The 23,665-nt window shown below is 39.5% G+C and overlaps 1 protein-coding gene and 1 long non-coding RNA gene across 4 annotated transcripts in view; one reads left to right on the top strand and one right to left on the bottom strand.

Moving 5' to 3' along the window:
* LOC121285613 (plexin-B2-like) overlaps positions 1–23,665 on the top strand; it is a 249,354-nt gene that overhangs the window by 87,386 nt on the left and 138,303 nt on the right. The gene's annotated exons all lie outside the window — the stretch shown is intronic.
* On the bottom strand, positions 1,762–11,237 carry LOC121285614. The gene is made up of 2 exons (XR_005944725.1): positions 11,146–11,237; positions 1,762–4,441 (listed from the first exon to the last, which is right to left on the bottom strand). It is a non-coding gene; the product is annotated as an uncharacterized LOC121285614 (long non-coding RNA).

The following is a 23,665-nucleotide window of genomic DNA, read 5'->3' as shown; positions in this document are numbered from 1 at the left end:
TGTCCCTATCAAAACCAAGCAGCAGCCAACCAGCTTTCTACCGAAGTCCTTGACCGTGGTGGAATACTCAGAAGGGCAAACTTAATTTTATTGGAAAAACTGACTTGATAATATAAAACAGCCTGTATTGGAATGTAGGAATTCTTGAGTGAAGCCATATGTTCTTTCTCTAAAAGTGTCAGATTCTTTACTAGTTTAACAAAGTTGATTCAGTTGGGAAGAGAACGGAAAAAGCCTTGTGGGTGTTTTCTATCCAAATGTCACTATTTCGTTAAAGGCATCTGTACGCAGTTTTTTTTACAGAACTGCAAGAGATTTTGACACAAAACTTGGCACAAAATCTGATTCTTTGCAGGGTGGGGTGGGGGGAGGGAGGAACTGCAGCATTTGATTAGTCTTAAATCCTAAAATAATACTGGAGTGTGCTACTTAGTATGTTGGAAGCCTGTATAATATTATTTAAGATGTCTTGTCCAACATGTTGAGATGGCTTCTTTAGAAAAAAATACAATTGGCTGAGTTCCTATGGCATTTATGAGTGGTGGGCAGAAGGATTCATTGTTGGATTGGAGGGGGAAGGATGCAGGAGCACTTGGATGAGCTGGGTTTTGGAGAATTTGGAGATGGGTTGTAGAAGTGGCAGTTGTGCAGTGTGGGAGCTTGGTTTTTTGAGGAAACCAGTAGTTAATGGAATGGGAAAAGCAATAAGAGTTGGGGTGCAGGGTCTTTAATTTACAAAAAATTAAATTTTAAAAAGTTTTTAAAAATTGTATACCTTCCAAACTCTTCAATTCAAAGGGGAGAGGAAACAAGGCTCCAATAAATGCAGGAAAGTATAATTCAACAGCTGCAGCATTTTGGCTGAAATCATGCTTTCGTGCATATGTTCACGTTCTATAAGAAAAAATATCCGGCACACACAACATTTCAGCCGTGTATTGACCCATTCTGCATTCTTGAGTTATGACCTACATGCAGATTGCAGCCATATTTGGAACTCAGTAATGCGCGGCAAGGGGAAAGTCCGGACCTGGCAGAGGAAGGTGGGCCAAGTGGAATCCAGAGCTGATATGGAATGCAGCAGTAGACATTAGCCCGAGAGTGAAAGGAACAGGGAGAGAAGTACACAAATGTGTTGCCTGAGTTGTGTTATTTGTACTGCAGGCTTAAGTTGGACTCTCTTTTTATTCATTTCAGAAGTTGGAAATTTTTTGTTTTCTCCTCCCATGTGCGATGGAGACTTTGGAACTGTGTGGGGCTGGCAAAAATGTCTATATAATTTAAATTTGTATAGAGCAAGTACTGGGTCTTTTATAGTATCATTCTTACAAAGCATTTGGAACTGGAAGAACAAATTAGATTTTAATGTAAAACAAACCCAGACAGGAAAATAATGTAGTTATGTGGTGTAATTTTAAAGTGTACTTCTGAGATTTTACTGGTAAAATATGAAACTAAGAAATCCTGTTTGAAATCACAGGCTTTTTGTACCTTTTTTTAAATGAAAATAACCTGATTTTAAATTCCTTTAGTCTATTTCATATTGTTGCTGTCTCTCTTCCTCTCTTGTACAGTTTACACAATGATATGCTGTTAACTGAGGTAATAAGAATTTTTGGTTTTCTGAACTCCCTCCATGAGTAGACAGATGTATGTCCACATGCATTGATAACTCTGATAACCAGGCAGTATTTTCAAAGAATAATTGTGCTTCGGTAAAAGTGAAAAGATTCATTCTACTTTACTGGATTGTGCCAATTATTTTGTTTTGTGTATCAGATCACCATTTATTGGTAGGATTTCTTTTTAAAAAGAAAAGTCAGTCATATGTTTAAAATACTTGCTGCTGGAGATATAATTGGTGATAGGAGCAAGAATGTTTGGCTATAGCCAGCCAGTTAAATTTCACACAACTGTACTGAGATCGATAACCATCAAAAAGGAACTCAAATTATAATTTTCTGAACATAATTACCTTATGTTCCAGTGGATGCATGTGGAAGTCAAGGGTTGCATTTTGCTTTGTATTAAAAATGCTCCTCATGGGTGTCATTATTTCAGAATGGAATATTTGCTCTAGACCATACATATCATTTTGTGATAACATTTACCACATTATGATTGGATCGAATATCTCATAGTGATAAAACAAAACTTTTGGCCATATTTATTGCCAGTCCAGAAATCATGTAGAGATTATAAACCTGTTAGAAGTAACAGGCAGCTCCATATTTGCATTGCCTGATGTACATGTTCAGTGGTTGTGGACTTTTTCTAGTTCTGATTTCGCAAGTGCAAGCAAGAGAACAGCTAATTGGGAGCTTTGCCAACTCTGGGGAGAACTGCTTTTTTATTATAGAAAATCTATTAAATATCCGTTGTCACAGAATTTGTGTTTTCTTACTGCCCATGAGCAATGTGTTTTTATGTGTGAGGTGTGTGTATTTTCTTACCCTTGGTGGTTGACTCAATATAAAGAATTCCAGCAGCAAGCTTCTTTGAATTTAAAAATAAAGGTTACTTATTATTTCTCAGTTGCCCCCGGAGCTTAAAAACAAAATGGCCCACTTACTTGACTCTCACGCACTATTACTCACACACAATTTAGATACAAATGAAGAAAAAAGCAACACGATTACAACTTGGAATAATTTCAGTCTCTTTTGTAGCAGGCCTGTTGTCTCTTAGATGAATTGATGCTTTGGCAGGTGTGAAGGTTTTGCAAAGCAGAGGATTCTCAGTAAGCTGCAAGATTTCTTGTGGCTGAATCACCAGGAGGTTAGTTCTCACGTGAACTTGAAGTTGGAACAGGCTGGGGAGAGTCCTCCCACTTTCAAGGTATTACTGTTTATCACGTTGGCTACTTAGTTGACTGCAGCTGGTTCATTGGCTTTTCTGATGGTTCCCCTGTCCCAGAACAGCTTCTGCTATTACCTTTAAAAGTGGGCAACAAACATGACTGTCTCACCCATGTGACCTGTTGCAAGTCTAAAGTCTTTTTGCAAATAAAGTGGTGTGTTGGCTGATAAACATCTTGTGATGAGTTTGAGGCAGGCAATGACTTTGTGTTTGGATGAGGGGCCATCACAATACAATGAAAAGTCAATAGGATCCATTCCACATTCTTGTAACATTTATTGAGCTTCGAGGTCTCTTTTGTCCATGATGAAACATGGAGATGAGTTGTCTGCCAACCCCCATAGTCAGTCCATAGGTGTGAATTCCACGTGGCTTTGTGGTTCATTCACTAAAGGTCCATTTTTAATCAGATTATGGCTGCAGACTCTACTGTCTACATTTCAAATACCAGAAGTCATATGGTATACTGCAGCCATCTTAACAGCTTTTGTGTTCACTTTTAAAATACAGCTTTAAAATTTGTAATATCTTCACGCCTGTACTGAGCATGACTATAAAAGTAGATATTTCTATTGTGTCCAATAAATACCATTGAACCTCCTTTTGTTCCGTATTCCAACCTGCTGCCAGTTTCCAAACCATCCTAAACTGTCCATGTGGATGTATGTAAAAGCAAAATACTGCAGATGCTGGAAATTGGAAATAATAATGGAAAATACTGGTAATACTCAGCAGCTGTCTGGCAGCATTTGCGTTGAGAAACGAACATTTCGGGTCTGTGACCTTTATCCGAAACTCAATGAGCCCATGTGCACGTCTTCGTTTTTCTTCTTGAGATAGAAGGAGAATGATTAAAAGTTTGAACAAGAACCTAAGCTGTAACTCTGCTGAGTGGGTAATGCACTCTCCTAAAAGGTCCCAGCTTTGATTCCTACTCTATCCTGAGTTCGTTGGTCTCAGCTGAGGCTGTAGTTGAGTTGCTAAATTTGGCTTTGGGCCCCCAGACCTGAGGAAGGAGATTTAGTTGGATGTGTCTGGATTTTGGATCTGCTTCAGATTGTACTCAACTGTCAAACATGAATCACAACTTGTACATATAGAATGGCATTAGGTTAAGGTACCATTTTGTTAGTAATGCCTGCTGGAGAGGGACCAATTAAAAACTATTGGTTAAAGTGGCCATATAACTAAGTTGCCTAATACTGTACAGTTTTGACTCTGGAGAGTCTGAGGAGAATTAATTATGCAAATAAGAATATAACACTCAGATCCCAAAATGGTTTGAAACATGGGAGAATGAGAGGGAAAAGCTTAATTTAATCATATACAGTATATGGTTATTAAACTATGCCCATATTAGATGGTTTGTTACTGTATCATATCTATTAATGAGCCCATCTCTTAAGACATTATATGATCATTATGAATCATCATTTGTTTTTTGGCACCCACTTAGCTGCCAGGCCTAGTCAAACACCTGGCATTTGAAATTGAATAACTCACAATTTTCTTTACACACGGGATTGCACTGTTTGACCTTGTCCAAGAGGAAATCCAAAAACTAGGTGAGAGCGAAATTTTTCTGACAAAAAGAAAATAGAAATAGCAAGGCCAGTTTTCAAATATACAATTAACCATTATGAAACATTTCTCTTTTTGGTATATTTGCTAGAAATCTGTCTCACACACTCTCTTTTGCAGGAAATGATGATTTGGATGGAGGAGCAGAATTTTTCACAAAGTTGTGTTCTACTCTGTTGTAGGAAAGGATTTCAGAGCCTGTTTCAATTCTAATGTGCATTCAGGCAAGTGTTCAAGATAATTATGAAGATAAACTTTTCAAGGACTGAGCCCATTAAAGAATGGAAATCTCTGATCAGCCATTGACTTTGAACTTTGCAAGTGCAACCTGTAGCAAGACGTCAGAACTAAAACTTTAATTAATTGGCTAAACAAATTGATCCATCTAATCAAGTGGCGTACTACAGTTAGGAAGATCATACCTGTACTATTAAGAAAAATCACAATGCAGAAATGCAATGAGGCAAGTCAGCTTTGTTACCCCAGCTTTCTTCTCTTTTTGTATGGATTTCTGGTGTGGGTTGGAATGGAGTCATGAGAAGTTAAGTATTTGATTTTGTGCCTTGGAACTTGTCCGCCTGTAGTACCTGTTGGAAAATGCTGAGGTTCCCCTGCTGCTAGCAGAAACTTGAGGGGGAGTTGGAAGTGAAGTGCCTCTCCTGGTGTTTACTGTCCTTTATAATTTTTACTGGGTGTGAGATTTGTACTAGATCTCTAATGCCTCCATTGTGCTTGAGCTGCTTTACTACTATCTTTGGCTATTATCCCATGTAATAGAGTTTGAAAGGTCAAGGTAGAGAGAGGTAGTGAGGAAAGGAGAGCTCCGCTCATTGCCTTGGTGTGCTAAAACTAAATGTCATTTCATAAAAGAGGAGCCTGTCTATTTGAAATAGTTGAAGTTTACAGTTTGCAATAATTCCCAGTATTATAAGCAAAATCTCTGTTGCATTGAGCAAAGCTTCACTGATCTACATTTGGAGATGCTGATGAACCATTAGCCTGCAGCTAGTAAATCCTGAAACTGCTGAAGGACCAATAGTCCAAAGTGGCCTTGTGTTGCAACTGCAATGAATTCAAGCTGGTGTTTAAGGGACAGATTTATGAAGCAAATAATACAACCAACAAAAGTCCAATAATAATAAAAACAAAAAAACTGCGGATGCTGGAAATCCAAAACAAAAACAGAATTACCTGGAAAAACCTTCGAGAGAAGGGTCATGAGGACTCGAAACGTCAACTCTTTTCTTCTCCGCCGATGCTGCCAGACCTGCTGAGTTTTTCCAGGTAATTCTGTTTTTGTTTTAAAAGTCCAATAATAATTGGCTGAGAAGGAAAGGATTAATTCAGATGCCATTCTGTTCTCCAGAACAAAATGTTGTGCCCTGCTGTTTTAAATGTTAACATCTGTTTTCACAATAAATGCAAACTAGCCTGGGGAGGGGTAAATATTTTAATAACTGACAAGTAACTTCTTACACTGTTTCTATTTCAAGATTGCCTGATTGATCATTGCTTCATCTCATTAATGCATCTGGAAAGTGTAAACTGTTGCTTTTCTAGAAAAAATTAATAGTTTTTGTATATTTATGAAACCCTTTTTTTAAAAAAAACAAACAAACCTCATCTGCGTCCAAAAAATGTTGATCATGCTTGATCAGTGTGTGTGTGTAAACACTATTTTGTAAAGTGAACTTGACCCTATTTTTCTGTTGAGAGTATTTTTATTTGGATGGATTTTTACTAACCAACTATCTGAGCCTTTGGATAAACAGAAGCTTTGTAATCTCTTCCTTTCTGTCTTGTCTGTTGTTTTGGTTTATTTCGACATTAACAGGAAGGATCTTTTTGGCTGCTTATCTGAATTAGGAAAAAGTTTCAAAATGTAGAATTACATTTTGAATGTGCAGTGAGACTCTTGGGTCTTGACACCATGTGTGGAATCTTAGTGTACAAAGGCTTAACATGCATACCTGAATTCCTCGCAGCCACAGCATTTTCCCATATAAAATAAATGGGTTAGTGCTCCTTTAACATAGCAGGGAGAGCAATTTCTGATGAGCATGTTAAGCATTTAGGCTCGTGAGGAACATAAACGATAGCATAGTTTCTCTGCTATAAATTCTATGTAATTCTCTCTGTAATTTTAGGGTCTTGAGTATCAGAACATGACCATTACAAACAGTTTGTTCAAATGTTTTAAAAATTATTTTTAACATGAGGCAAGAGAGTTAATAAGCCATTGTCCTTTCGCTTCAATGCTGTCAATGTTGAGTTTAATGTTTTTTAATTTTGTGCCGGATGGTGAAAGGGAAAGGAACACTTTTTCTGATATTGGGAACCCGATATCATTGCAGTGTTTCAAATCCGGCTATCTGAAAACTGACAATGTCCAAGAACCGGACATTGTAACCTGCCATGCATTAATTTAATTATTATTAGATGAGTAAAATAACTTGGTGGCTTGTTCAGCTAGGTGCTGCATTGACATTGTGGCATGCCGATTAGTTATCAGCTTTGCGTGTCTGTCTTTTCCTGTGCTCCAAGTGAGCCCTGACCCGAACCACACGAGCCGAAAGCTGGCAAGATCCAAAACCCGGCTAGGACTTTGTCCAGAGGTTGCTTGTTTTGAGACCATATACCTGGTATTGAGCTCCTAGAACTGCACGGTAAAGTTTCCTGTACTCTGCTGAGCAATGTGCCTAGGACCCAATCTCAGAAGGAACACCTACTTTCTTTACTAGAGTGACAGTTTTCTTTCTCTGACCCAAGATTCTATGGCTTCTATGAAAGAGGTTGTTGGTGGATGCGGCATTAGGCAGTTTTGTGCTGTGAGATCATGCTTGCTAAGAACAAGACAGACTCTCTTTAGCATTTGAAAGCTAAAGGTCTTATATAATCAATCTTCTGTTTTATTACTGTGCTGTTGTACCTTTATTGGAATTATCCCTTGTCTAGCATTGAAGAAAATTCCAGTTTTTAAATTTACACTTAAATATGTGGTGCATGGTACAGTATGTAACTTATTATCCTCACCAGAAGTAAGATTATATTTCCTGATTTCCTTCCTACTTTTCTGGTATTTGAGTATTGCTGAAAAAGAGTCATTTTTTTGTTGAAGCTTTTCATTTTGCACTCATCAGGACAATTTGCAAGAAAATGTCAGGGGAAACAGCAAATTTATACTGTTTGAGGAGAGTGCTGATTGATTGGCAAGTGGACTCTGGTAGAGGCGTTGCCATGGAGAATATATCAGTTGATAGTGACAGTTAATTGTCATGCATTGTTTGAAATTTAAATCAGCGAGCTTGACACTGGTCAAGACTTTTCCCCAGGGAATGAACCAGCGAATGTCTGTCACTTATTTTGTTTAGCTGAAACAGGCACAATGTGTGTACATGTTCTTTTTGTTTGCAAAGAACAGGGCTCTGTACATCAATATATGTAGCTTCCAGTACACCCAAATATGCCACATTGTGAGCCCGAATGGCAATCTTAAATTGGTTGTCAGTGTAATTCTTAGCACACTGAGGATTATTTGGCAAATGTCCAACTGTGGAATTGCATCTAGTATTGGACACTATTTTGAGTTTTGCAAGCATGGGCTGGATGAGTATGTTTTGTACCTTGCCTGTTGTAAACTGCGGAAGGGATGTGCTGTTTGATATGATCCACCATTATTTGGGACGTATGGCCTACAAACCTAGTATCACACTGGCAGTGAAATTCATATACCACATCACACAAATGAGTAATAAGCAGAACGTCTTTTTGGCTTGACGCAGCATCCCTGTAGGTGGCGAATACCACTGGTGTTGCTACTGTATTGTAACAGCATGACAGTTTCATCTGTTGCTCCAATTTTTAAGATACTTTGCCCTTCCAAGGTAATCTGAAATAGAACGGGCACTTTTCAGGGCAAGTGACAGCCGCGGGCTGGTTCGTGAGTTTGTGTACTATATAGCGTGCAATTGTCCTAATGAGTGCAAGACAAAAAGCTTTGACAAAAAATGGCTCTTTTTTCAGTAACACTCACGTTCTGCACTACCAAAAACTATTTTCTGGTATTCCATTCTTGGCCTTGCATTTGGATTATACCAACTACTTCATGCACATAAGGATCCAGAGTTTTCTCCAACTGTGGTGGTAGTAAGACTACACTATGCAACATGTATCTCCTAGTTTTAGCGTAGAGATTCATCACAATTTTAGAAAGCAGAGATCTGTTAAACTAAATATTGATTATTAACCCTAACCCTGCCCCATTTCTAGTTGTATTGAATTAATTTCTCTGTGTGAATTTCTTAAGATTGGTATTAGAATACAACTGTCTGAACTGGAAGGGTTTTGCTTTTTTTCTATTAGTGTGTTTATGAATAATCGTTTCTGCTGTTCTCCCACCACTACTCAAATCTGTACACTCCTTCCTCCTGCTCCTTCCCCTTCGACCCTCGCTGTTAATATACAGGACTGAGGCACCTCTCTTTTCCATGTTAACAATGGCAGTGATCTCAGCTGCTTTACACTGGTGGCGAGAACAGGAGTTGTGTGGACTGGTTCATTAGCTCAAGTAGAAGCAACTGCCAGCAATGAATGTCACGGGGAAAGAATTGAGTGTGGAACTAGATTGCCTTGAAAGGGCAGGGTGGATATGGTTCAGTGTTCTCTCTGGACTAGATCTGGAAGAGGTAATCTTTGAACTGGGGAAAGGCATGTTGGAAATTTCAAGCAAGTGAGAACTTGGTTGTTCCTGTGTCTTCGATTGTCTTTCCTTCTTAAGATTTAAAAATCTATCATGAAGTTCAAATTGGCTTAAAATTAACCAGAATATCCTGAACCATTCTAGAAATAAATTTTGTGCCTTCAACATTTGGATTTTTCCCTTCAGGTTTTTATTTATTATTTTCTTCCCCTCCAGAAAGCATGAAAAACTTCGATTTGACAGTATTATGTAATAAGCTCATGTAACTAGTTATTTTTGTGAAGTATATGCTTATGATCAGAGTTATTCTTGAGGCATCCGCTTTTTAAGGGCTGCGTCAAAGTTTTGAAGTTATTGCTCAGCTAGTTTTTGTTAGCTTGATTATGTATGTAGAATTTAAAAAGAGGTCTGTTCTGCTCCCATCTGGTTACTTTATTGAGCATGTGCTCTGAGTACAGTTCTGACAAAAGGTCTATATCTGAAACATTCCCCCTCTTTACACTTTAGAGATGTGCAGGGACTTGAATACAAGAACACAAGAAATAAGAGTAGGAGTGGACCACGTGGCTCGTTGTGCCTGCTCTGCCATCCAATACGATCATGGCTGGTCTTGGGCTTCTACTCCATTTTCTTGCCAGGTCCACATTCCCTTTAATTCCCTGAAAAACCTGAATTCTGCCTATTCCAGCCTTAAATGTATTCAATGATAGAACATCCGCAATCCTCTGGGGTAGAGAATTCCCAAGAGTCACGACCCTTTGAGTGAAGTAATTTCTCCTCCTCTCACCATAAATGATCGACTCCTCATCCTGAGGCGCTGCCCTCACGTTTTAGATTCCCTGACCAGCAAAAACAATCTCTCAGCATCCACCTTGTCAAGGCCCTTCCGAATTTTGTAGGTTTCAATGAGATTGCCTCTCATTTGCCTAAACTCCAGAGAACGTAAACACCAATTTACGCAGCCTCTCATCATAGAACAGCCCCCTCATCCTGGGGACCAATTTAGTGAACCTTCGTTGTACCTCCTCCAAGTATATGCTTTCCAAATGCAGAGACTAAAACTGCACACACTACTCCAGATGTGGCCTCACGAAACTTCTGTACAGTTGTAACAAAACTTCTTTATTCCTGTCCTCCAATCCCCTTGCAATAAAGGCCAACATGTCATTTGCCTCAATGTTAACTTCCTATGTTCCTTGTACAAGCACGCCCAAGTCTCTTTGAATATTAACATTTACAAGTTTCTCACCTTGTAAAAAATATTCTGCTTTTTCATTATTACGACCAGTGTGAATTAATTCACACTTCCATACATTATACAGCATCTGCCATCTTGTTGCCCACTCGCTTAACCTGTCAATATCTCTTTGTAGCCTCTCTATGTTCTCCCTTTCACCTAGCTTGGTATCATCAGCAAACCTAGATCCATTACCCTGTGTTTTCATCTAAGTGATTAATATAGATTGTAAATAGCTGAGGCCCCTCATTGATCTTCGTGATACTCCACTATTCACTGCTTGCCAACTTGAAAAAGCTCCATTTATGCCCACTTTTGTTTTCTATGCATTGATTCAACCTCTTTCCCTGTTAATATATTACTCCCAACTCTGAGCCCTTATTTTGCATATTAACCTTTTGTGTGGTACATTATCAGATGCCTTTTGGAAATCGGGTATATTACATCTGCTGGTTCCCCTTTTATCAACCCTGCTAGTTACATCTTCAAAAAAACTTTAATGAATTTTGTCAAACAAAATTTCCCTTTTAGTAAAACCATGTTGATTTGCCTTAATCATACTATGCTTTTCTTAGTGCATTGTTAAGGCTTGCTTAATAATACATTCCAGCATTTTCCAACAACTGGTGTTAGCTAACTAGTGTGTAGTGCACTGTTTTTTCTTTCCCACCTTTCTTAAAAAGCAATGTAACATTTGCCAACTTCCAGTGTAAGTGGGGACTGTTCCTGAATCTAAGGGATTTTGTGTATTTCGAGCACTTTTTCTTACCTTGATTACAGACTTGTGGGTCCAGTTTCATGAGTTTGTACATTCAAACAATGGTTGCAAAGTTGTTTCCATTAGCTACGGCACTGAAATTGCAAAATGATTCCTGCAGTGTAGCTCATAGAAGTAAGCTTGTAGCTATTTTAGGTCACAGTTGCATTACTGAAATTGTCAAATGAGCGTGCTGCACTCCCCTTAAAGGCCTCAGGAGAAAGTTCTGTAATGTGAAACTGATTAAAATGTCAAAACAATTATCTGTAGTACTCTTTAGAACAACTAAGAAAAAGTTGGGCTGATTAATTTACTTAAATTCTGCCTGCCAATTTGAACATTTTTATATTTCTTGAAGAAAGTTACTGGAAAGAAGCCAACTCTAATTGCTGCAGCAGAAACATTTTACGGAGGAGTTACTTTGCCTCTTCTTGCCCCCTCCCCCTTTTTTCCCTGAAAACCATCTGGGCTTTGTAGTTGATTTTTGAGCTTCAAAGTTTGATGCAATTGCAGCAACTCTCTTTGGAAGGTTAAAGCAAAAAGGAACTGGCAAAGTAGAAGGAAATAGAAATTCTACTTGACAATTTGACATAGGCTTAAACCTAAACTCTAAACAACTTTAGAGAAGGAAAATCTGGATGGGTCATTTTGTACTGCTGTTGTGCACCTCTTGGTGTTTGTTCCAACAGTTGTCAAAACCTGGTGATAGGTTAGCTGCAAACCCTCTTGATTTGGAAGCAGTACATGGCAGAGGAAAGCTAGGAATTCAGGGAAAATAAATCAACTGTGCAAATTGGGACAGTTTTTAAAAATATCATTTATAAATTTAATGTTTTTTACCATATATGTGGCAGGAAGGCTGACAAGTGCAAGTTTACATAACTGATAGTGAGATTTGGAAGGGCTACATAACCTACATAACAATAATCTTTAGTAAATGCTATGAATTCCTTACCCTCAACACTGACTCAATCCTGTTCTTCAGCCAAGTACTAAGATTCTAGGTTTAGTTAAAGCTGGCTTGAATGAGATGGACAGAAACTGTTCTCTGTTAATGGGTAAAATGATAGAAGATTAGTGGATAAAAGGTGTTGAATGTTCAGAAAAGAACTTAACGTAATACTGAACCCGTTTATATTCCTAAGAATTCTACTTGCTAAACAAAAGCCTTAAGTGACGAAAGAAGTAAGAGACAACATAAAACTAAAAGAAAAAGCACACACAAATGCAAAAAATTGCACAGATCCTGACAAAATGGGAAAGGTACAAAGAACAGCAAAGGATGACAATATAGATAAGAGCTACAAAAAGGAGTATGAAAAGAAGCTTGTAATGGATATCAAAATCAACACATTTTTACAATTAGGAAAGAGCGTGAGGAAGTGCAAGGCCCCTCTGGACTCCAGGGGTCACATTATGAGGAGCGATTACACAAACTAGCATTGTATTTCCTGGAATTTAGATGGTCAGGGACGATTTGATTTAAAACTTTCAAGATATTAAGGAGACCAGATAGGGTTGATAGAAACTATTCCTGCTTGCAAATGGCAATCGATGCTAGATCCATTGTTAATAAATCTGAAACTGAAGGCAAAGGCATTAAGAGATAAAGAATAAAGGTGGGGAATCTGGAGTTGGCTGGCAGATCAGCCACGATCTCAGTTCAAGGCAATTAGGGATGGGCAGTAAATGCTGGCCTTGCCAACGACACCCACATTCCAAGAAAGAATAAATTTTAAAAATGCTTAGGTGGTTTTGGAATGGGGTGGAACAAAAATTTTAACTACTTTTATCAACAGCTTTGCAAAAACCTCCAGTTTTATTATTTGTAGGTACGTAAGCATGTGATTGACCAAGTTTTAGTAATAGGGCAATCTACTTTACACCTGTAGATGTTTTAAAGTCTCCAGATAAATAATTAATTGAAAATTGCAAGACTTTACATTTCTTCGGTTTCTGGCAAAAATTTAAATTAATTGTCTGGTTTCCTTAAGATGCTGTAATATTATGCAAATGACTGCACATTTCAAGTGTAACAACCAATTCTATCCATGAATATGTCCAATTCATCTGTGTCCCTTCTCTCAGCGGTTTTATTAACTTTTCTTACAGAGTCTTATCCTTCTTGCCACCCCCCCCCCCCCCACCCACCAAACCAGCTTATCTTTCACCCCTCTCCTATTTTTACTTACTTCTGTTGAAGGGTCATAAGGACTCGAAATGTCAACTGTACTCCTCTCCGCCGATGCTGCCAGACCTGCTGAGTTTTTCCAGGTAATTCTGTTTTTGTTTTGGATTTCCAGCATCCGCAGTTTTTATTTTTTTTGTTTTTATCTTATAATTGTACCTTGTCAACCCCAGATGTACTTAAAGAAAACATACATTTGCATTTTCCAGTATCTTGACTCTTGTGAGCTCCTGTCATCCATTCTGTGGTGCTGACATACTTCAGTGCAGAAGAGTTGTGGGAAGCCTATTGGCAATCCACCATGAAGTCTAATAAATTAATTGATAGGTGTTTGCTAGTACAGAACTTAACCTTTGAAATGGAACAGTTTAACGAGCTCACTTGCCTCAATGTGCTAGTTGAGAAATCTGTTAATGGGTTCTCTATTACTGTCTGCCACAAATCTACCTTCACTGGTCAATATACATGTTAAGATTGCTACAGCCATACACTAGAAGATTGATCTTAACGACAATCTCGTCAATAGCTTGGCACTGGAATAGGTTGCATCAAAGAGATCCTGCAGGGATTATGGCTACCCTAATTAGATCACTGCTCGTTGTGTGTATCGCATACTGACAAATGGGCCAAAGGCTGACACTTTTAGATCTAAAAAGTACCCAGTGTACTTCAGATTACCCCCTGGAGGGGTAAGGCATCTCAAAAATTTGAGCATCAGTTAAAGCTAGCTGTTTCACGTTGTTCCTATGCAGTAGCAACATGAGTGGTATTTTCCACTTACATGATGCTGCCATTAAGCCAAAAAGACGTTCTGCTTACGACACAAATTAGGAATGAGATACATGAATTTCAGTGCCGTTGCGATGCCAGATATGTAGGTCATATATCCCAATGACTGGTGGATCATATCAAACAGCATGTCCCTGTAGTTATTAGTAATAGGCAGAGTAATGGCTTTCCGCAATAGGCAGAGTACTGACCGTACTCAACCAGCTTGCAAAACTCTGAAAATAATGTATAATGTTATGTGATTCCATGATTGAACACCACTTGCTGAACAATTCCAAGTGTGCTAATTATTATGCCAGCAACCAATTTTCAAATAGGCTCACAATAGTTGCTAAAAGCTACATGTATTCATATGCAGGAACCTGCCCACTGCAAGAAAAAGGGACATGTCCAGGCATTGTGCCTTTTTTGAAATGTAAACAAAAGAATTGCGGACACTTGTTCCTTGGTGCATTCTCCATGGCAATGCCTCAACCAATCAAAACCAATTTTTCCAACAAATCAGCACCCCTTTTCTCAAGCAATATAAATTATTGCCCCTTTTGAAGGTTGGCATTCTTGCATCTGTCCCGATGAGTACAAGATGAAAAATTTTGACAGCATGTATCCTTTTCAACAATACTCAAATTATTTTATAGAACATTGAATAGTTTTGAAATTGTTTATTACTCCCCTCTATTCAATTTCATAGAGAGATAGTCATTTCCTCCTCTCACCCCATTTCATACAAGCACTTTTTCAAAATCCCTCTATTCATGCTAGTATCGTTGACCTAAATGTTATTTTTCTTCCACTTCTCCCCTACCCCCATCAATTTGGAGTCAGTTTTGTCCCTGTTTCGCCCCTTCCCTCAAACTCATCCAACACTGCCATTCTTGTCTAATGCTATGGATGGGAGGTTGTCATTGCTCAGAGGTATTGAGATTACAATATCCCACCCAATTCAGCAGCATTTGATCTCCGCAGAAGCACGAGGCAGAATTGGTGATGGGGGAGTCAGGGACTGAGCAATGTATCTTTTCAAAGATTCCATGTTGAAAAAGTCCTGATTTTCCATTAGCCTTGCAGGTAGGAAACAGCAATCCATGTACGAGTAGTGAGTATGCTAGTTCTAACTTGTCTAATTTTGCAGCCATGGAAGCAGGCACTGATAACTTCCCAGCAGGAAATTTTATGCTGAACCTGTAAAAAGCTTTGGCTAGTCCACAACTAGAGCATTGTGTCCAGTTATGGTCACCACATTATAAGAGGGATGTGAGGTTCTGTGCAATGCTCAGAGGAGATTTACCAAAATGGCACAGGGGTGAGGGATTTTTTTAGCGACAAGGTTAGTTTGGAGAAGCTGGGGTTGTTCTCCTTGGAGCAAAGGGGATTGAGGGGAGACTTGATAGGCATGTTTAATTGAGGTAAACGTAGAAAAACTGTTCTCATTAGCTGATTACACAAGGATTATGGGACACAGATTTCAGGTTTTGGGCAGGAGCTATGAGGGTTGGTGGGGATGCGCGGAAGAGCTTTTATGCAGTCAGTGGTGTAATGGCTTGGAACTCATTGCCTGTGAGGGTGGTTGAAGTAGAGAGACAATCAAATTGCATGGGTACTTGAGGAAATAAACTTCCAGAGCTACAGGGATAAAACAGGGGAATGGGACTAACTGGATTGCTGTATAGAGAGCTGTCAAGGTCTCGATAGGCTGAATGGCCACCTCCTGTGTCATAAGGACTCAACGATGCTGCTGTTAAAATTGAGCTAATATTCTTCATTTCAACACTGTCTCTCTTACCTGTCCTCTATTTTCCTGATTGTTGGCCTCCTTTGCATCCCTTGATTTTTGTTCTGTTTTTAGTTGTAGGGCATTCAGCTGCTTGTGACACCACTTTTGTCTGAGTGTAGACCATCCTACTTGGGGCCTCTTAACCTTGCCTTGTCTTTCATCTCGTTCAGAATTCCCCTAAAATATCCTATCTGTTTATTTCAGTCAGCACCCCTAATCTCTTTTCACATCTCTCATCTCCAATGATCATCCATGCTTACGAAAGGCATTGGGATATTTTATTTAGTTAAAGATGTTGTCATTGAGTTGTATAATACAACAGCATCAAGTATTCCTGCAGATTGTTCTTGTGCAATACACTAAAATTCCTGAAACTTGAGTATGTCTCTGTGGTATTCTAGAAACCTCTGGCATTAACAACGCAGTTGCTGAAATTATTTTGCTCTGAATCTAGCATTATTGCAACAAGGTATGATCAATCTAAATGCTTCAATACATGCTGACTTAAGACAGTGTCAGTTATTTTCTTTGTTCCATTGGCCAGATGTATTGTAAGCAGTATATAAAAATAACTGCAACCTTATAAACATTTTACCAATAAAATCCAATGCATAAGCCTCAACACAGCTTGGGGATGTCATGTACATATAAGTTTGTATGATATTGATGCCACATGCTGCAAGAGTTGGGAGTGTATTCATTTCATTCTCTTCATGTGCTAAAGACAATCACGATCCCACTTATCTCCCCATCTTTTTCTACCTCCTACAAGAATTTCTTCTTCCTTATTCTTTCATGGTATCTAGGTGTCACTGGAAAGGCCATTATTTGTTGTTTATCCTTAATTGCCCTTGAACTGCATGGCCTCTTGGCCATTTCGGAGGGCAGTTAAGAGTCAAATACATTGCTGTGGGTTTGGAGTCACACGTAGGCCAGACCATGAAAGGACAGCAGATTTCCTTCAGATGGGTTTTTAATGACAATCTATGATAGTTGCATAGTGACCATCACTGAAACTAGCCTTCAATTCCAGATTGATGTATTGAATTCAAATTCCATCAGCTGCCATGAAGGGATTTGAGCCCATGTCCCCAGAGCCTTAGCCTGGTCTCTGGATTACTAGACCAGTGACATCACCACAACACCACCACCTCCCCCAAGAATAACTCATCTCTGTTGCATATCTATCCCCTGACAAAGTAAAACATTATTAATGCTATTGATGGTTCTCAATAATATCTCCTGTTGAATTGTCTTCAGTTGTGGGACCAAGATTTGCTTGTTCGATTTCAATGCCGCTGTTAATTACACTATGCGGTGCACTAACTAAAATTGAAAATTTTGACATTTGCATAGACGTAATTTCTCACAGCTCAGACCTATTTCGGTTAATTGCTTTGTTTACTGGTTAGTAGAACTAAATTTTGTGCTTTGTTTGGCTAGTTTAGATCTGGATCAGAGTAGCAGAGGCTGTTTGGAAGTTTCTTCACAGTTTCTGCTATTCTCTTTCAAATCTCAACTGGTGGTTTGAACAATGCCTTTGATCTGCTGTTTTGATTAGCTGTAAATGGTGTTTTTTTTTTACAAGTGGTATGATCCTTGACCAGACCACCAGGTTTTTGGTAACATTCAGTTAGGGGTCAATTATGTTTTGTTTAAAGTAGACCAGATTTGAGATTCAGGACACTTGCCTAGTGAAGAAAGCCACAAGATTCCACAGGTTTTGAACAAACAAAAATTAACTTTGTTATATAAGGTCAGAAAGAGAAAACCATTTGCAAAATCTATCTTATACTGTAACGCTCATGGATGATATGAGGCACGTATGAATTAACAGGCAAACTGTATTTGAACACGCACTGCACAATAAATAGCAGGTGTGACTAAGACAGAGTCCACGGATTTCTCAACAACCCGCCCAGGCAACAGTAAATACTGAGTCATGCAATCTCACTGAAATTCTCTCTCTCCCTCTCTCACGAGGGATTCCAGTCTTCTCCCTCAAAGATCTAACCTCAAAATTCTCTCCAAAGTTTGCTCCAACTTAGATGGCATCAATGACGGCCCACCTCTCAGGGTTTCAGGCTCATCTCCTGAAATTCCGTTATCTTGGATTCCTGAGTATTCACTCAAGGACCAACTGGTGCACAACTTCAGTTCTTCGGCCAAGCTGAACAGAACGCTACTGTTCCAAAGGGTTACCGTCACTCCAAAGGTCAGCAGCAAAGAGTCACCAACCTTCTCCCGGGCCCTCTTCGGCCACCAGGGACTTGTCTGCTCCTGGTCTCACATCCAGGTTTTCGTACTGTTTTCCATTTCTGCGCAGCCCAGTCCTCGGCCTCAATAACTCAAATGTAGATCTGTGCATGTGCAGCCCGCTCCCTGTCTGCGCATATGTGGAAACTCTGAGATCTGTCGACACTCTCGACGCCAAGGTAAGCCTGGCTTTTGTGACAACTGTCAGATGTACCAGCAGTGATCTGAGGGACTCTGCCACAGACTTCAAATTAACTGTCTGTCTTGCCCATCTCTCTTGAACCTGGGATCTTCAGATTATTGCCATTTCATTTCATCAACTTATTTTTTTATAAACTTTTGGCTTTAAATCTAATTTTTATTTGCTCCTGTGTTGCCTTGTGTACTTCACTCCAGGTATTTCAGTCTTATCAACTGATCTAATTTGAAACCTCACCATCTACATAGTTTGCGTTTATTCACTGAGTCCCATTATGCATGTTTTGGCTGTCGCTCCAGACCCTGCCATCACTTCTGTTTCCCTCCTTCTCCTCCTTCTCCCATATGTTTCCTTTAACCCTCCCTGCTATTATGCTCTTTTATCTTCTCTGCCCTCAGGCAATCTTCCCAAACAAACTCCAGTTGTTCAATGTTAATGTTTCGAGTCCATATGACCCTTCTTCAGGGTCTTCGGGGACCCTTCTGAATAAGGACCATACCGTCTCGAAATGTTAACTCTGTTTCTCTCTCCACAGATGCTGCTAGACCTGCTGAGTTTTTCCAGCATTTTCTGTTTTTGTTTCAGATTTCCAGCATCCACAGTATTTTGCTTTAATCCAATTCTTCAGTACTCATTGTCTTTCTCCTGCCTGTTCTGATGTCTTTCCTGACCCACATGAATGTCATTGGCTAACCTCACCAATTCTTTCCCATTGCTGCCAGCACTAACTCTGTAAACTCGGTCTATTTGATGGGCTATCACTGCCTCCCTCCATATCTCCCTTCAGAATGTATGTTCACTTTGCTAATAAGGCCCTTGTCGTCCATCAGTTTATTGTGGATGATCACCATGACACTTCGGCTTTGACAGAGGCTTGGACGAGGCACAATAACACTTTTTTATTTTCCTTTTCACGAAGCTTCCCTGGCCGGCCAAACCTCCTATCCCTTTGATAAGTCTTTCTCGAGCTGTTATTTAGATTAATATTTAGAATTTGACCTAGAATTTTAAAATTGCAGAAGAAACTGCAAGTTTAAGATACCAAGTTAACAGAAACTGTCAGTGGTAGTTAACTATCAATCAGTTGAAAGTGGTTGCTTGTGTGAGTGTTAATTACTGTAGCAGGAAGCTGATTTTGCAATTGTAACATAAGTGTGAATCATAAGCTCTCTACAAGCACAGTATTTGCTCCTGTACGGATTGATTTGGCAGCAGGATGCCTTGTAAAAAGTGTACCAAAGTCAGGAATTTGATGCAGAGAGGAAGGAGGTGCTGCTGCTTTTTATTTTGTTTCCAGTACCTGGTGAGTAGTGATTTCTTTTGCCTTCAATCTCAGAAACAGTAACTTGCTATCACTTGATTAATTACTAATTTAGCTAATCAAAGAAGTAAACAAGGAGGGATGGGCAGGGCAGGTGGTGTGCCATGACCGCAGCACGTGCGAGTTTGTGGAAAGCACTGCAATTCCAGACAACCATCTCTGGGGTAAGTGCCTGCAGCTTGGGTAACCTTAGCTCAGAATTGTTGGGTTGGAGACAAGCTTGTAGGTATTGTGTGGCTTCAGGAAGGAGGAGAGTAATCTGGACATTTAGTTCCAGGAGGCAGTCATACCCTTTAGGTTTAATGGAACTTTAAGAGCTGATCAGGGACCCAAGGCTGTGACTGCAAGTCAAATAAACATGGGGCAAAAAGGGGGCCGGGTGGGGAAAATAAATACAATAACTGTCAGGAGAGAAACTAATGAGGCTAAAGGCTGAAAAGTCACCTGGACCTGATGGGTTGCATCCTAGGATATTAAAGGAAATAGCTGTAGAGATAGTGGATGCACTGATTGTAATCTTCCAAGAATCCTTAGATTCTGGAAAAGTCCCGGAGGATTGGAAAACTACCATTGTAACACCCTTATTCAAAAAGGGAGGAGGAAGACAGCTAGTTTAACATATGTCATTGGGAAAATTTGGAGTCTATTATAAAGGATGTAATAGCAGAGCATTTAGCAATGCATAATCTAATCAAGCAGAGTCAACATGGCTTCATGAAGGGGAAATCATGCCTGACCAATTTTTTAGAATTCTTTAAAGAGGTAAAAGCTGGATAGATAAAACGGAACCAGTAGATGTAATATATTTGGATTTACAAAAGGCATTCAATAAGGTACTACATATAAGGCTACTTAATAAGATAAGAGTCCATGGGGTTGGGGGTAGTACATTAGCATGGATAGAGGACTGGCTAACTAATAGAAGACAGAGTTGGGATATGGGGGGCATTTTCAGGATGGCAACCTGTAACTCGTGGGATGCCACGGCGATCAGTGCTGGGGCAACAATTATTTACAATATATATATATTAATAACTGAGATGAGGGAAGTGAATGTACTTTTGCCAAGTTTACGGATGACACAAAAATAGATGGGAAGGCAAATGGTGAAGGTGATGCAAGGAGTCTACAGAAGTATGTAGACAGGTTAAGTGAGTGGGCAAGAACTTGGCAGATGGAATATAATGTGGGAAAGTGTGAGGTTATGCACTTTGGCAGGAAGAATAGAGGAGCTGAATATTATGAGCAGATTTGATAGACCGAATGACCTACTTCTGTTGCTACATCTTATGGTCAGACACAACAGGGGATCCAGGATGCAGTGAAAGGAGGCCAGCTTTTGACTTTGACCAACAGATACAAGGTAATTGCTACCTGTGTGGATGAGAACAAGGACCGCTATGTGAATGAGTAAACTGACCTAGCACTATGGTGTAGCCATTTAACTGAGAGGAGTGAAAAGGAATATGGTAGAGTTGGGGCAGTATAGCTGGGGGAAAGATACTGTTCCCTGCAGTCATGACTGGGCGTTCCAAAGACCCTCTGGTGTCAGAGTTAAAGACCTTTTTCCTTGCGACTGGAGATGAACTGGGAGTGGGGTGGGCGGGAGAGGATGCAGATGTGGGGCTCCATGTAGGAGCCAATGACAGGTAGAACTAGGAATGATTTGCTGAGAGAGTTTGAGGAGTTAGGATCTAAATTAAAACACAGAACCTCAAAGATGGTGGTTTCTGGATTGTTACCTGGGCCCCGCACTAATTGGCAGAGGGTCAAGCAGATTAGAGAATTAAACTTGCGATTCAAAGTGATGTGGCAAGAAGAGGTTTTGATTCATGGGACACTGGCACACCAATACTGTGGATTCAGGGATTATGGAGTGAAATCCAGAAATTAATAGCAGGAGGAAGTGTTTTCACTGCTTTGGTAACCATGTGAAACTGGTATGTGGTGTGACATCAGTGAGTAATAATTGCTCCTGTCTCTGTAGATGCTATGAACAATACCTCACTTTTGCATAATGCTGTATCTTGCAAAGTAGCTCAGAATTGGGAAATTCGTAGAAGGTGACTTGGTAAGTGATCTTGGACAAAAACAAAAATTGCTGGAAAAACGCAGCAGGTCTGACAGCATCTGTGGAGAGGAAGACAGGGTTAACGTTTTGAGTCCGTTTGTCTCTTCATCAGAACTAAAGAGAAACTAAAATGATCTTGGAACTTGAACTCCTTATTTTCTGGGGATTAATCACTCAATAGATTGAGCTGCTATTAAATTCTAATACACCTGATTCCTGCTTTAAGGAACTGTGTCCCCCTCTGAATAAAGCAGAACTGCGTTCCCCTGATCAATTTTGAATGACAGAAGCAGCAACCTCCTCCCAAAATGTGTAGTACATTTGTTTCCTAAGGTAGGAGGAACTTGAATTTGAAACTTCCTAAACTGAAAAGGGTAAGATATTCTCCAGTAACATTTGAGCTCATAAAAAAAAAATCCCACTGCGTTCATGTCTCCTCTTCGGTATTTGACTGAAGTGTATTCTTCCATTGCGAAGGTTTACATTTTGTAAGGTATGTGGAGGTTGATTTGAGGCATGTATATTGTCTTTATCATTGGCAGGTTTGCTGGGGCAATGTCATGTGCTTTTGTTAGATGTTGTAGAAAAGTTTTATTTTGTTTTCCCTGGGTGACCTGCTGTTGTACTGCATGTATATATTTTACAATTCGTTTAATTAGACTACTTAAATTGGGGATGAATCATTGTCGGTGTTTAACCTTTTTCATTGCAATTACTTGGCTTTCAAGTCATGTGGCTGTATTCCTATGGCATTTCACAATGATCGGTTTTGGTGACTTTTCTTTGTGTTGAGAAGTCAGTTACATCCCTTAATTTTTATCTTCATTAGCAAATTGTGTTCAGTTTTCTTTTAAAGTGGGACACCAAGTACTGGTTGCAGATTTTGCCCAGGTAACAGTGAACTTGGAAAACAGAATAGTTCAGGAATTCAGTTACTGAAGTGCAGCAATAACACAGTGGTTTATAACCAAACTGGCTGTGGTTAGAAATTACAGATTCAGCTCTGTTTTCTATCTGGTCAGCACCCAACTGCTCTAAGCTTTCCTGGTTCTAACAAGCAGAACTGCATACATAACACAATCCACCATAGATTCATTTTTTAAAAACATTAAATGGAGCTGGTAAAACTGGCTTGAATTTATGCTTGATTTCAGAATGAAATTAGTATAACAATCTGTAGTGCAAGTTGTTTTAGTGAGAAATGATCCAGCTGCTGCACTTCATCTTACACAGCCACAAAAGGGAAACTTGGTCACAAGCCTGAATAGTGTTCATACATTATTGCAGAAATGTTCAGTTTAATGTGCAGTGCAGTGGTTTGAAGTACGCATTTTCATTCTTGCACCATTGATACAACCATAATGTTTTGCAAAGACAAATTGCTAAAAGTTTGACCCCAAATGTTGCAAACGACCTTCAAGTTCCTATTGCTGTTACATGATTCAAGACAACTTCTGTACACACGTTTGTGCTATCAAACCACACTTATGACCAGTCTGGGCTCTACCAAGGCCACTCAGCTCCTGACTCCATCCTAGCACAAATGAAGATGGTTGTTGGAGGCCAGTCATCTGAGTACGTCCCAAAGACTGGCGTATCAAACAGCATATCCCTTCTGCTGTTCGCAGCAGGCAAGATACAGACCATACCCAAACAGCCCATACTTGTAAAACTCAAAACGTAGTGTCCAACCTTTGATATGATTCTGTGATTGGACAACATTTGCTAAATAATTCTCAGTACTACGACTTATGCTGACAGCCAAGTTAAGATTCAGTCGGGCTTGCAGTATGGCTTATTTGTGTGCACTGGAAGCTAAATATATTAATACACAGGGTCTTGATCTTTGCAGACAGAAAGAACATGTACAAACATTGCGCCTGTTTCAACTAAACAAAATAAATGACAGGAATTTACTGGTTCATTCTTCAGGG

This window comes from Carcharodon carcharias, chromosome 13 (assembly GCF_017639515.1).
Source record: "Carcharodon carcharias isolate sCarCar2 chromosome 13, sCarCar2.pri, whole genome shotgun sequence".
Classification (NCBI taxonomy): Eukaryota; Metazoa; Chordata; class Chondrichthyes; order Lamniformes; family Lamnidae; genus Carcharodon; species Carcharodon carcharias.
This window is presented reverse-complemented; position numbering and strand designations above follow the sequence as displayed.